The following is a 12,659-nucleotide window of genomic DNA, read 5'->3' as shown; positions in this document are numbered from 1 at the left end:
TAGCTGATCTTTTTACCGTCTATAGCTTTACCTTTTCCAAAATGTAATATAGTTGGAATTGCACATTATGTAGCCTTTTCAGGTTGGCTTCTTTCATATGGTAATGTGCATTTAGTGTTCCTCCACGTCTTTTTTGCTGGCTTGATAGCTCGTTTCTTTTCTTTTTTCTTTTTCTTCTTCCTTTGGTACTAGGGATTGAACCCAGAGGTGCTTTAAATCCAAGATATATCCCCAGTCTTTTTTTTTTTTTTCCATTTTGAGGTAGAGTCTTGCTAAGTTGCTGAGGGCCTTGCTAAATTGCTGATATTGGCCTTGAATTTACAGTCCTCCTTCCTCAACCTCCAGAGTTGCTGGGATTATAGGCATCCACCATAAGAAATGATACTCATTTCTTTTAAAACTGAATAATTTTCTATTGTCTAGATGTACCACAACTTATCTGTTCCCCTATCAAAGACATTTTAGTTGCTTCCAAGTTTTGCTAATTATGAATAAAGCTGCTGTAAACATCCTTGTGCATATTTTCATGTGATTATAAATTTTCAATTCATTTTGGTAAATACCAAGTAGTGCAACTAATAGATCATATGATAAGACATTTTATAAGAATCCTTGAGACTCTTTTCTAAAGCGAGTGTACCATTTTGTATTTCCACTAGCAGTAAATAAGTGTCTATGTTGTGAAGGCTTTATTTTAGCTGTTCTGAAAGGTGTGTAGTTGTTTGAAAAGGCATCTTTTTAAAATTTGCAATTTTCTAATGTAATATGACATTGAGTATCTTTTCATATACATATTTGCCATATGTATATCTTCCTTGGTGAGATGCTTATTCAGTTATTTTGTTCATTTTAAATCAAGTTTTTAATTTTCTTCTTGTTAGGTTTTATTTAGTGGGGAGGTACTGGGGTTTGAACCAGGACACTTAACCACTGAATGTCTGTTTCCCTCCCCCTTTAAAAAATTTATTTATAAAAAAATCTTTTTTAAGAAGGCTTGCTAAAGTTGGTTAGAGCCTCACCAAGTTGCTGTGGCTGGCCTTGAACTTGGGATCCTCCTATCTAAGCCTCCCGAGTTACTGGGATTACAGGTGTTGTTCTACCGTACCCAGCTCTTACTATTAAGTTTTTTGAGTTCTTTGTAGTTTTGGATAATAGTCCTTTATCAAATAGGTCTTTTGCAAATATTTTTTTCCAGTTGTTTTGGGGTTGTTGTATCATTCTCTTAACATCCTATTTTTCCCACAGTATTTATCACTAACTAAAATGACTTTATTAGTTTATTACTTGTCACCTCACATTATAGTGTATAAACAACCTATTTTGTTCACTGCTGTATTTTTAGGGTCTAGCATGGTACCTATCTTTTTGGATATTGTGACAAATATTGTTTGATTGGATCACTGACTTAACATTTTTAGTTTGCTTTATTCTTATTAAAAATGATGTTAAACTGATTTGAGTTCTTCCATCTAATTTATAAGCTCAATTTCAGTTTTTTTTGCCATATTAATTCTCAAAATTAAGGAGAACGGCCACTTGCAATAGTGTAAGAGGAATTTCCATTGTGGTTTAGATGAAGTTGGTTTATGATATATAATTGCTGTTCTATACTTGGTCTGCTCTCTCAAGGAGTAGCACAGATTTATTTTAGAGAAAATAGTCACAGGAAAGGGCAGTGGTAAAGGAGAAAGTTCATGTCAATCTCACGAGGGTTTAGGGATGAAAACAGCCTGGTAGACACTGGAAGTTCTCAGTACCTACAAATATGTCCATACATATATATATATAACACACACAGACTTTTTAAGGTAAAAAAATTATTCATGTTCTTTTCTCAGTTACTTTATTAACCGGATTTGTTAAAGAAGGAAGTGATGTGTTAGTTTCCCTTTATAGTTGTTCTTTCTTTCTCTTTTTTTAGTGCAGGGATTGAACCCAGGGCTTTGCTCACGCTAAGCATGCACTCTACCACTGAGCTACACCCCAGCTCCATTTTTTTTTTTTTAATCTTTAATGGTTTTTGACTATGTATCTACTTTTGTGTAATGCTATTATTGTTCATAACTGTGATATACTTTTCTTTGTCCCAGTTAAATGCTTTTACCTTCAGTTCTACCCTTTGAATATTTTCACTCTACTTGGTATTTGTTTGACTATGCCAAGGCTTCTATTTTTTAGCCTTTCTTTGTATTTTAATTAATCCTCTTAAAAGTAACATATAATCCTACTCATACTTCAAGACCCAATTTAGATGTCATTAGTGAAATCTTTTCAGATTGCTTCAGGCAAAGCTAACTGCCATGGGTTCTGTAGTCTTTATGATTGTCATGTGGTAACAAGTAATTTATTTGTTAAATGCATCTTTATTTCTTTTCCCAAGTAACAAATAGTGTTTGGAAAAAAAATGAATGGATGAATATTCAAATTAATATGTAACCAGAAAGTTATTCTATCATAAGATAGTGAAAAATAATATCAGGTTGCTGAGTGCAGCGGAGTGCACCTATAATCCCAGTGACTCAGGAGGCTGAGATAGGAGGATTAAAAGTTTGAGACTAGCTTGGGCAATTTAGCAAGATCTTGTCTCAAAAAAACAAAACGAAAAAATCCCTACATAATTTGAAATAGGCTTTAAAACATTATTCTTTCAGAAGCTCTTTTAAAATAAAAAAAATTTTTTAAATGGTACTGGAGACTGAAACCAGGGCCTTAAGCATGCTAGGTATGTGCTCTATCACTGAGCTATATCCTTAGCCCTCCCAAGTAGCTAGAATTACAGACTTTTGCCACCATGCCTAACTCAAAGATCTTTTAAAAGGTGTTTTTGTTTTCTGTTGCTGCATAGCAATCATCTCAAAATTTAGTGGCCTAAAATCAGAATCATTTTATCATATCTCAAGATTCTAGATATGATAGATTTCTTTAGAGTGATTACATGGTACATGCCTATAATCTTACTGATTTGGGAGACTGAGGCAGGAGGATTGCAAGTTTGAGGCCAACCTCAGCAGTTCAGTGAGGCCCTAAGGAACTTAGTGAGATCCTGTCTCAAACTAAAAATTAGAAAGGACTGGGGATATAGTTCAGTGGTAAGGCAACCCTGGGTTCAATCTCTAGTACAGGAAAAAAAAAAAAAAAAAGATTCTATAGGTTGCCTTGGCTCATCTGGATGGTTCTTCTGCTCCATGGATATTTTGCTGGCATTGCAGGCCTCTGGTAGCTCACCTAAACTAGAATGTCCATGATGACTCATTCACATAGGTAGTGCCTTGGTAGGGGTGGCTGGGCTCAACTGGAAGGCCATTGCTCACCATGCCTCTTGCATGGTCTATTAATGCAGTCTCTTTAGCAGAATAACCAACCATGCTTCTTACATGGCAGCTTAGGGTTCCCATGATTGCTAAAGTAGAAAGGCAGCCATCCTTTAGACTGAGGCATGGAATTGTCACAAGGTTAGTTCTGCCTCATGTTGTTGGTTGAAGTGAGTCATGGACAGCCCAGATTCATTGTGAGTGTATAATACCAGGAAGTGTGGCTCACTGGTGCCCTTCGGAGCTTGCCTAGCATGATATGAGTGTTTAAACCTTTGCATTTATTTTTTCAGTTGATATGATACTGTTCTGTGACTTAGACTTGTTTGCATTTATTTCCTTTAGTGACTTTGCATCAGGCTTTTAATTCTGTGAATTTCTGTACTGACATTAAGACAAAAAAATGGAAACAATGGTATCTTTACCTCAATTATAATAAATGGTATCTTCAACATGATTTTATTTCCTTTTTTTACTTACATTTTACATTGTGCTAATATCATGAATTTTAGACTATTGTAAATTTATTGTATATCTTCTTTTTTTTTTTTTTTCTTTGTTAGTTTACTAGAGCTGAGTGTGGTGGTACACACCTGTAATCCCAGCATTTTGGAAGGCTGAGGCAGGAGCATTGTAAGCTTGAGGTCAGCCTGGGCAACTTAGGGAGACCTTGTCTTAAAATAAAAATAAATAGAGCTGGGGATGAAACTCCATGGTAGAGCACCACTGGGTTCATTCTGCAGTACCCTTTGCCTCACTCAAGTTCTAGATATTTTTATTTATTTTATAAGCAGTAATTATTTAGGTTTAATTAATTTAGTTGGTTTAATTAATTTAGTTGGTTTTTGTTTAGTTAATAAAGGTAAATTCAGAAATATTGCAATGTAAGAAAATGCCAGGCTGGGGTATAGCTCAGTTGGTAGAGTGCTTGCCTTGTAAGCACAAGGCCCTGGGTTCAATCCCCAGCACCACACACACACAAAAAAAAAAAAAAAAAAAAAAAAATTAAGAAAATGCCTGCTAAGTAATGATTTGCAGGGGTAAGGATGAGGGTACAAAGTTTCAGTTTCAGTGACACAGGAAGAATAGGTTTCTGGGATCCATTGTACAGCATTTTGACTGTAGTTAATAATGACGTATATTTCAGAATTGCTGAAAGTAAATTTCAGATGTTTCCACCACAAAAAGTTGTAAGTATGTGAAGTGAGAAGTATGCTAATTACTTGATTTAATCATCCCACAATGTATAATATATCAAACCATCACATTGTATGCCACAAATGTATACAATTTTATTCATCATTTAAAGATTCAAGGATTTCTATCCATAGTTTGGTGCATCTTCATTTTCAGCAGGTGTTTGGGATCATAGCCTTGTTGGGAGGGTCTCTTAAGCTTTCCTCTTATTAAATTCAGGAATTTTATCTTGGAGGCTGGTAAATCTCCTGTCATCAGGCTCCTTAGAATAGCCTGTTTCTTATCCAATGCAAGAATCTATGGGCCAGGAGTGGTGGCACATGCCTGTAATCCCAGTGGCTCGGGAGACTGAAGCAGGAGGATTGAGAATTCAAAGCCAGCTTCAGCAATGGTGAGGTGCTAAGCAGCTCAGTGAGACCCTGTCCCTAAATAAAAAATACAAAATAGGGCTGGGAATGTGACTGAGTGATCGAGTGCCCCTGAGTTCAATCCTTGGTTACCCTGGTCCACCCCCCACCAAAAAAAAAAAAAAAAAAAAAAAAGAATCCTCAGAAAGAGGAATCTGTTCCATTTATTGCCATAGGCTCCATATCCCTCAAAATATGTTGGGGATGGTATGTATGTGTGTGGCATGGATAGGGGAATAAGCCACTTCTGTTCTCTAACTTTCCAGGAGCCCCTTTGGCATTACCTGACCAGCTTTCTAAACTTTGTGTATGTGCTTTGTTTCTGTTACACCACTGGTTTCCAAGGTTGGCTACAGTTTAAGATCACTTGAGGAGTTTAAAAAAAAAAAAAAAAAAAAAAAAACTAATGTCCTGATTTTAGCCCTGTGAATTCTACAGTAATTGGTTTTGGATTAGTCTGGACTTCTGGTTTGCTTTTTTGTTTGTTTTAATGGTAGTGGTGGTGATGAATCGAATCTTTCTTTAGGGAATTCTGATGCCAGGCTGAAGTTGCATCACCTGTCGGTTCCACCTTTTTTTGTTGGATTCTGCCTGTTCATCCCCCTAGTGATGCTTCCTGTAAACCTGCTCTGTCTAGTCAGGGCTCAAGAGGAGGCTGGCAGGAAGAGCCCCCAGCCTTGTGCCAGCTTGAGTAGCTGTTGGCATGTTTAACACACTGTCCTTGGACTTTGGAAAAGGTGCAAAATTCTTGGAAAATGATTATAACCACTGTCTCTGTAGGCTAAGATATATCAGGAAAGAGCTGGGGTTGCCCTTTTTCTCTTTTTGAAGTTTGGGGGTTCAACTGGGGATTGAACTCAGGGACATTCTACCTCTGAACTACATTCCCAGCCTTTAAAAATTTTTTTATTTTGAGACCGTTGCCTCCTGAGTAACTGGGATTACAGCTGTGGGCCACCCAGCCCTGCTGGGACTACTTTTTGGGAGATCTTGGTCTGTACTTTGTTCTGCCTTCCTGAGGGTAGGAAGTTCCTTGTTTTTCAACATGGATGGAGCCTTTTCCTCTTGTTTAACTATGAAACAGATAAATCCTTCATTACTTGAATAGTTAATAAACTAGTTGAATGAGTTTATTGCAGAAAATTTCATATCAAGTTTTTTAGGTTTCATTTCTTAATCAGAAACTTAGTTCTAAGATGGAACATTGGCAGAGGTTTCCTAAAGTCACTCTCTTGTTTCTTCACAGTGCCTTAATTTTTATGTGTATATATGCATATGTGTGAGTAGGGGACTGTTTACTCTTCAGGAGCCAGCTAATGGGGCTGATAAACAGAAGCTGGTTAAAAAGGAGCAAGGGCTGAGCCTCCCTTCCTGCCCCTACTTGCACACCCCACCAACACTCCTTGTGGGCCCAGTCAATTGTTGCTGCTGGAGCTCTCCATCCAGAGGTCGTCCTGAGAACGTCACACTGGCTCCTTGCTCTTTGGGCCACTTGCAAAAATTGGTTTGTTTTTTTCTGGGACTATGATTGTGTCTTTCACTTTTGGATGTTGTTAAAAAAAATATAGTCCTTTGAAAGTTGGGAACTTTTTTGTTTTTAATTCTCAGGATATAGCTTGCAATACCAGCTGCTTTAGAGAATTGCTTTTTCTGAATATTTGAGGGAGAGGTTTTTATGAGTCTTCATATATTGTTAGGAACTGTTCTCTTTCTCCTCAGTCATCAGTTTGTCTTACCCTGTGACACTCTTTGTAATTACTTAGGCTCCCCATTCTGCTTAGCAGGTAAGACACTCAGTGTCACATATGTCGCTCTCTTCAGGAAATATCTCATGCCTGATAGTATATAGGTTTGTGCATTAAATTTGCCCTAGCTTTTCTTAAAATTATTTTCTATTTATTTTCATTTCCTCATGTACATATTTCCTTCTTTTCTAAAGTATACATCTTCGTTAGTCCTATCATCCTTTTTGGAACAACCTACTGTACAAGTTATTAAATAAGAATTATCCTAAATATTTTAAGAAACCATCCTTTTGATCCATGGTTTTGATTCTGGTCCTAGCTCTTGGATTTGTCTGTCACAGAGGCCTCCTGGCTGGTCCTGCTGCCTTGCCTCATTCCCCAGTCTGTGCATGTTTCTGACCCAGAGAGAGTTTTCTATAGCTTCTCACTTGCAGAGTCAAGTGCAGCAGCTCAGAGTAGAGTGTTTTTCTTAGTAGTAACCATTCCTGTTACCTACCATTTCCAGATCCATCCTGTGGCTCCCCTCCTGTTCCTTCATACTTCTTTGGCCCTTGTTTCTTCCTGCTCTGCCTTTGTCATTTCCACTGATTTGAAACCCTTCTGTCCCTCCCTTTGCCTTTCTCTGCTCAGGACAAACTTCTGTGAAAACTTTGCTGATCCTCTCCAGTAAATCAACCGCTTCCTGGGTGTTACTTCCTCTTGTGGTGCACATGTCTGCTTGCATATGAACCTGACTGCTGTTAGCTCCTTTATATGAATTAGAAAAAGGCACCCACCATCTTAGTAAAGATAAATCTATGGTGTTTACAGTGTGGATGGCACCCTGTTAGCTATATCTGATGACCCTATCAGTATTGTAAGTATTTGACTCTATGCCCTTTAGGATCAAGGAGAATGTTTATTTCTGTATATTAGTTTATATTCTTACTGCCTGATCAGACCAGGCCTTCAGTAACCATTTGCTAAGTAAAAGAGGAATAAGAGTACAGACATGTACCTACTCTCTTGTTTTTTTTTTTTCTTTTGCGGTGCTGGGGATTGAACCCAGGGCCTTGTGCTTGTGAGGCAGGCACTCTACCAACTGAGCCATATCCCTAACTCTGTACCTACACTACACTCTTGTCTGGAAAAATAATAGGAAAGGCATGCCTGCCAGGGCCTTTTACACTGACCACTAAGAATATATTTTGAGGTTGGGCATGGTGGCGCATGCTTGTAATCCCAGCAATTTAGTAGCCCAAGACAGGAGGACTGCAAGTTCAAGGCCAGGCTGGGCAATTTAAGGAGACCCTGTCTCAAAGTAAAAAAGACTGAGAAAGGAGCTCCATGGTAGAGCACCAGGGTTGGGTTCAATGCCCCCACCCAGTTCTGGGGGAGGGGGATAAGAATATATCTTGAACTCTACTTCCTAACCACCAAGAATTGAGCAGCTTTACTCTTCCATACCCTCCCTGCCACGATGTTTTGCTTCACCAAAGTGAACTTGGACTGCAAACTCTGAAAACAAAAGAGAATCTTCTAAATCCAGTATCAAGAAAAAAGTAATTGGACTGTAGCTCAGTGGTAGAGCACTTGTCTAGCACTTGTGAGGCACTGGGTTCGATCCTCAGCACCACATAATAACAAATAAACAAAACAAAAATATTGTGTCCATCTACAACTAAAAATTTTTTTAAAAGAAAAATGTAATTAAAGTCATAGACGCAGAAAAAAGTAATGAAGAGAAATTTTAATATGAATAAGAATATGATGTTTACTGATGAAGGTGAGTTGGTTCAGCAGTGGCCACAGATGCAGAAAGATGTAGAAGATGACACTGGTGATATCAGCTTAGTTGAAGCAAAAGAAAGGCTTCGGGAAGAGGACAGATTTGACAAGACTATAGGAAGAAAATGAAGGCAAAATATTGAAATAAGAGGGAAGTTAGAAGAAAAGCCAGAAAAAGACAAACACCAAAGATGAAGAAGAAGCCTTTCTGGATGGGAATGATGACGATGATGGTGGATTTTATTGAAGTACACTCCGAATCCAAATAAATACAGATGTTCTGAAGAATCAGAGTGGAAAACAAGATTAGTGATATTAAGAAAAAGCAGGGAATGAAGAGAAGGAACAACAGCAAAATAGAAGATGTGAGACCAACAAATCATAGAAGGCCAAGTGGGAAACCTTGGGATACAGGCCTGTCTTTAATGGAGGATGAAGAGCTGGTGTTACATCTGCTCAAAGTCAGAGCTAAATATTTATTTATTTACTTGGTCCCAGGGATTGAATCCAGGGGCACTTAGCCACTGAGCCACTTCCCAATCCCATTTAAAATTTTTCTTTAAGTTTTGAAACAGCGTCTCACTAAATTGCTTAAGGCCTTCCTAAGTTGCTGAGGCTGGATTTGAACTTGTAATCCTCTTGTCTCAGCCTCCCCAGCTACTGGCATTACAGGTGTGTACCACCATGCCTGGCAGCAGTGCTAAATGTTTAACTTGTCTGGTTGCCTGTCTGCTCCTTGGTACCTCTGGATATCATTATATTGGCAAGAAGTTGCAAAACAGCTGACTTTGGGAAATGATATTAGCCAAATAATATTGTTTGCACGTTTGAGTATGTAACAACAAATCCCACCATTATGTACAACTATAATGCACTAATAAAAAATATGAAAGAAAAACCCCAGTTGACTTTGGGGCAGTTAGGTACCATGTGTCCCATTCCCAAAGGACACATTCTCCAGACAAAGCAGTTATATCTCTGAGTCCCTATCCACAGGCCATCCTTGCATCCTTACATATTCAGTAAGGGTAGGTTATATAGTTTCCTGCCCATTTTTATCTGAGTTCCTACCCTTTATTGCTGGACATGCTTTCTGTGTTTTGCTGGCAAGTTCTGAAGCATTGTTTCATTGTTGGAAATTCCTGTATCACTATTCAGAAGTTTCAGTGCTACTGTTAAAATGGCTCATAAGAGATAGCAAAATTGACCAGCCCTGAGAAAGGAGTATTTTTGAATTGAAATGAGCAATAATAAGCATATTCCCTATAAATATTTCGAGGGATTTAGGGTATAGCTCAGTGGTAGAGTTCTTGTTTAACATGCATGAGGGCCTGGGTTTGATTCCCAGCAAATATCTACCTACACCTCTCTCTCCCCTCCATTTCTCACACACACACACACACACACACACACACACGCGCGCGCGCGCGCACATACTATGTATGTATCTGTCATAAAGAAGTTATAGATACTTGTTCTCCCATATTTTAATATTTCTGCAATCAGACATCTTACCTTGTTTTTCAGAGCAGAGACCCTGGAGTCAGACCACCTAAGTTTGAGTCTCAGTTATTTGTGTTTAGATTTATTATTTAACTTCTGTGCCTCAGTTTACTCATGTAAGATAGAGGTGATAATGATTCACACTTTATGGGGTGGTTGTGTGAATTAAATAAATTATTTTATGTAAAATGCTTAGGCATGTCATAGTATGAGATGTGTTTTTTATTACTATCAATATTGTTAAAGTCCATGAGTAGGCTTACTATACCATTTTTCTTCTTAACCCTGAAAAGCTGATTTTTTTTTTTTTTTTGGTAGTGCTGGGGAGCAAACCCAAGGCATCACACATGCTAGGCAAGTGCTTTACCACTGAGCGCCCTCCACCCCCAGTTCTTTAAAAAAGATAGTTTTAATCTATGAGTGCAGCTGAGAATGCTAACATCTAGTTTCTTCAGTCCCACTAACCACCTGCTGCTTGGCCCCACATTTATGCTGCGGTCAAAGCACCTGCCACTGTGTACCCCTCTACCGCCCACACTGATTTTCTGGTTGTTGTAACAAAAGGTGCATAGTACACAGACAGGAAACCAGCAGACTTTGTTTTTTTCCCCTAATTTGGCAGAAGAGTAAGGGGACAAACCAGGGCCCTTTACAGACAAGATTTGTTTTAGAGTTTAAATTTAACTTCTTGTTCATGTTCTAAAGTCTGGGCTGATAATAAATCAATCTCTCTCTCTCTCTCTTTCTCTTTCTCCATGGTGGTGCTAGGGATTGAACTCAGGACCTTGCTTATGTTGGGCAAACACTACTGAGCTACACCCTTGCCCAAAAATCTTCACTGTATGAAACTAGAACCCAGAGAGAATTTGGTTTGAAAACATGATTTTAATGTACAATCTTTTCTCATTGCAGGGCAATTTTCCTTTGATGATTTTCAAGTGAGTTGTACTACAAAGTGGCAAAAGGTAATGGAGTGTTGGGAGGGGGCAAAACTCCCATCAGAACCCACCAAGGGCATTGTCAGTTAGACAGTAAATGAAAGTCATGGAGTAGCTATGGATTTCTTCTCATCTTTAGTGTTCACTTGTGGCTGTAACTTCACATGAGGGTTGAGTGGATGTTTTCTGCCTTGTTTTAGATGTATTTTTCCCTGGTGCCTTGGCTGGCTTTTGGAAGCTGTGGCACTGTGGGAAGCTTGGTGGACCTCAGTCCAGCTGCCCTGCCCTGTTGAGTTCTCTTCCGATTAAGCAAGGTCTGACTAATACATTCTTTGGAGATGTTCTGACTGCTTTCATTATGAGAACTAAATGGCCTTTCCCAGGTGACATTACTCTAATTGACTTTACACTCAACTTCAGTAAATATTCTTACCTACTATATAACACTTGTCCAAAACTCAGCATTTACTGTACATTCATCTGGAGCTTAAACAGCCTTTTCTTAGTTGAACACAACAGTACTAAGTAAATAATACAAAGATGATCTAAAATTTTATCCTAATTTGTTAAATTTATGATTCTTTATAGAACCAGTCAATTCTAGCCCCATCCAAGGATATGTTTAATTATCAGTTTTCAGAATATCCACATGAGGAACTTTTTCCAATAGGATTTCTATGGATTCATTTACCTTCAGGGTTTAAGAAGTGATAAGTAGACAGTTGTTTCTCTCCATGTTCTGGAAGGTAGAATAAATTGTGAAAATGTTTCGTCTGCCTTACAGATCTAGCCAGAGCCAGGTGCAGTGGTCCATGCCTATAACCCCAGTAACTCTGGAGGCTGAGCCAGAAGGGCCATAAGTTTGAGGCCACCCTGGGCATTTTAGTAAGATTCTTTCTCAAAGTAAAAAATAAAAAGGTCTGAGGATATAGATCAATGTTAGAGTACCCCTGGGTTCAATCCCCAGTAGGATGGGTTGGAGGGCAGGGACACAGATCTAGCCCAGGGGGAAACTAGCATTATACCCAGTCCTATGCCACAATGCCCTCTAACCCCTTTAGGTCATATCAAAGACTTTGTTTTCTAAAGAAGAACAATTAAGATTAAATCTTCAAATGGAGACACATATACTTATGGAGTTTTTTTCTTTATCTAAAGCTGGCATTTCCATCTCTAGCTAAAATCACCTTCCTTTTTGAAGAAATGTCATCAAAGACAAAGTCCTAAATCTCACCTAGGATAAGGATGCCCTGGCAGCCAAAGGAAACCAAAAGCCCATAGAAAGATTTGACCCACAAATGTATTTTGTTAAGTCTTTGTTGTTGTTGTTGTTGTTGGTGGTGGTGGTGGTGGTGGTTGTCAACATTTAGAATTCAGGCAGTTTCACATCAAAGATCTGATTCCTGGCACCTTTTTGAAGATGTAAAGATTCATCGAGACTTGGTCCATATAGCCACAATTAGGTAGAGCCAGGTGAAAGCTGCCCTCTTGGCTGGGTTGTGGTGCCTCACTTTTGCAGTATCTGATCTCATGAATGTGATCTGTCTGACCCTATGGGCATTTAAATTGTCCTGTTCTGTCCCCTATAGCCAGTGTCTCATTCTGTTTTAATGTCAGGCACTTATAGCTTTCCAGAAAGGCTCAGGCTGGGGTGAGCACTGATTAAATCGCTACCAGAAGGAAGAGAATTGGCTTCATCGGGGCCCACGTGCTGCTCCTAGGCCCACCCAGTCCTTCCAGGGATAGGAGTTAATGCCAGGGCGGATCTGGTATCTGTATTTGCTGAGCTGG

General features: G+C 38.8%; 1 protein-coding gene across 1 annotated transcript in view; it reads left to right on the top strand.

Moving 5' to 3' along the window:
- The window catches only part of LOC124990713 (cytochrome c oxidase assembly factor 1 homolog), a 47,173-nt gene that overhangs the window by 28,797 nt on the left and 5,717 nt on the right, over positions 1-12,659 (top strand). The window contains exon 2 of the mRNA XM_047560975.1: positions 10,843-10,868. The gene's annotated coding sequence lies outside the window, so the exon portion shown is untranslated. The remainder of the gene's footprint in view (positions 1-10,842; positions 10,869-12,659) is intronic.

This window comes from Sciurus carolinensis, chromosome 8 (genome assembly GCF_902686445.1).
Source record: "Sciurus carolinensis chromosome 8, mSciCar1.2, whole genome shotgun sequence".
Lineage (NCBI taxonomy): Eukaryota > Metazoa > Chordata > Mammalia > Rodentia > Sciuridae > Sciurus > Sciurus carolinensis.
The sequence above is the reverse complement of the archived record's forward strand: the minus strand, read 5'-3'. Positions and strand labels throughout refer to the sequence as shown.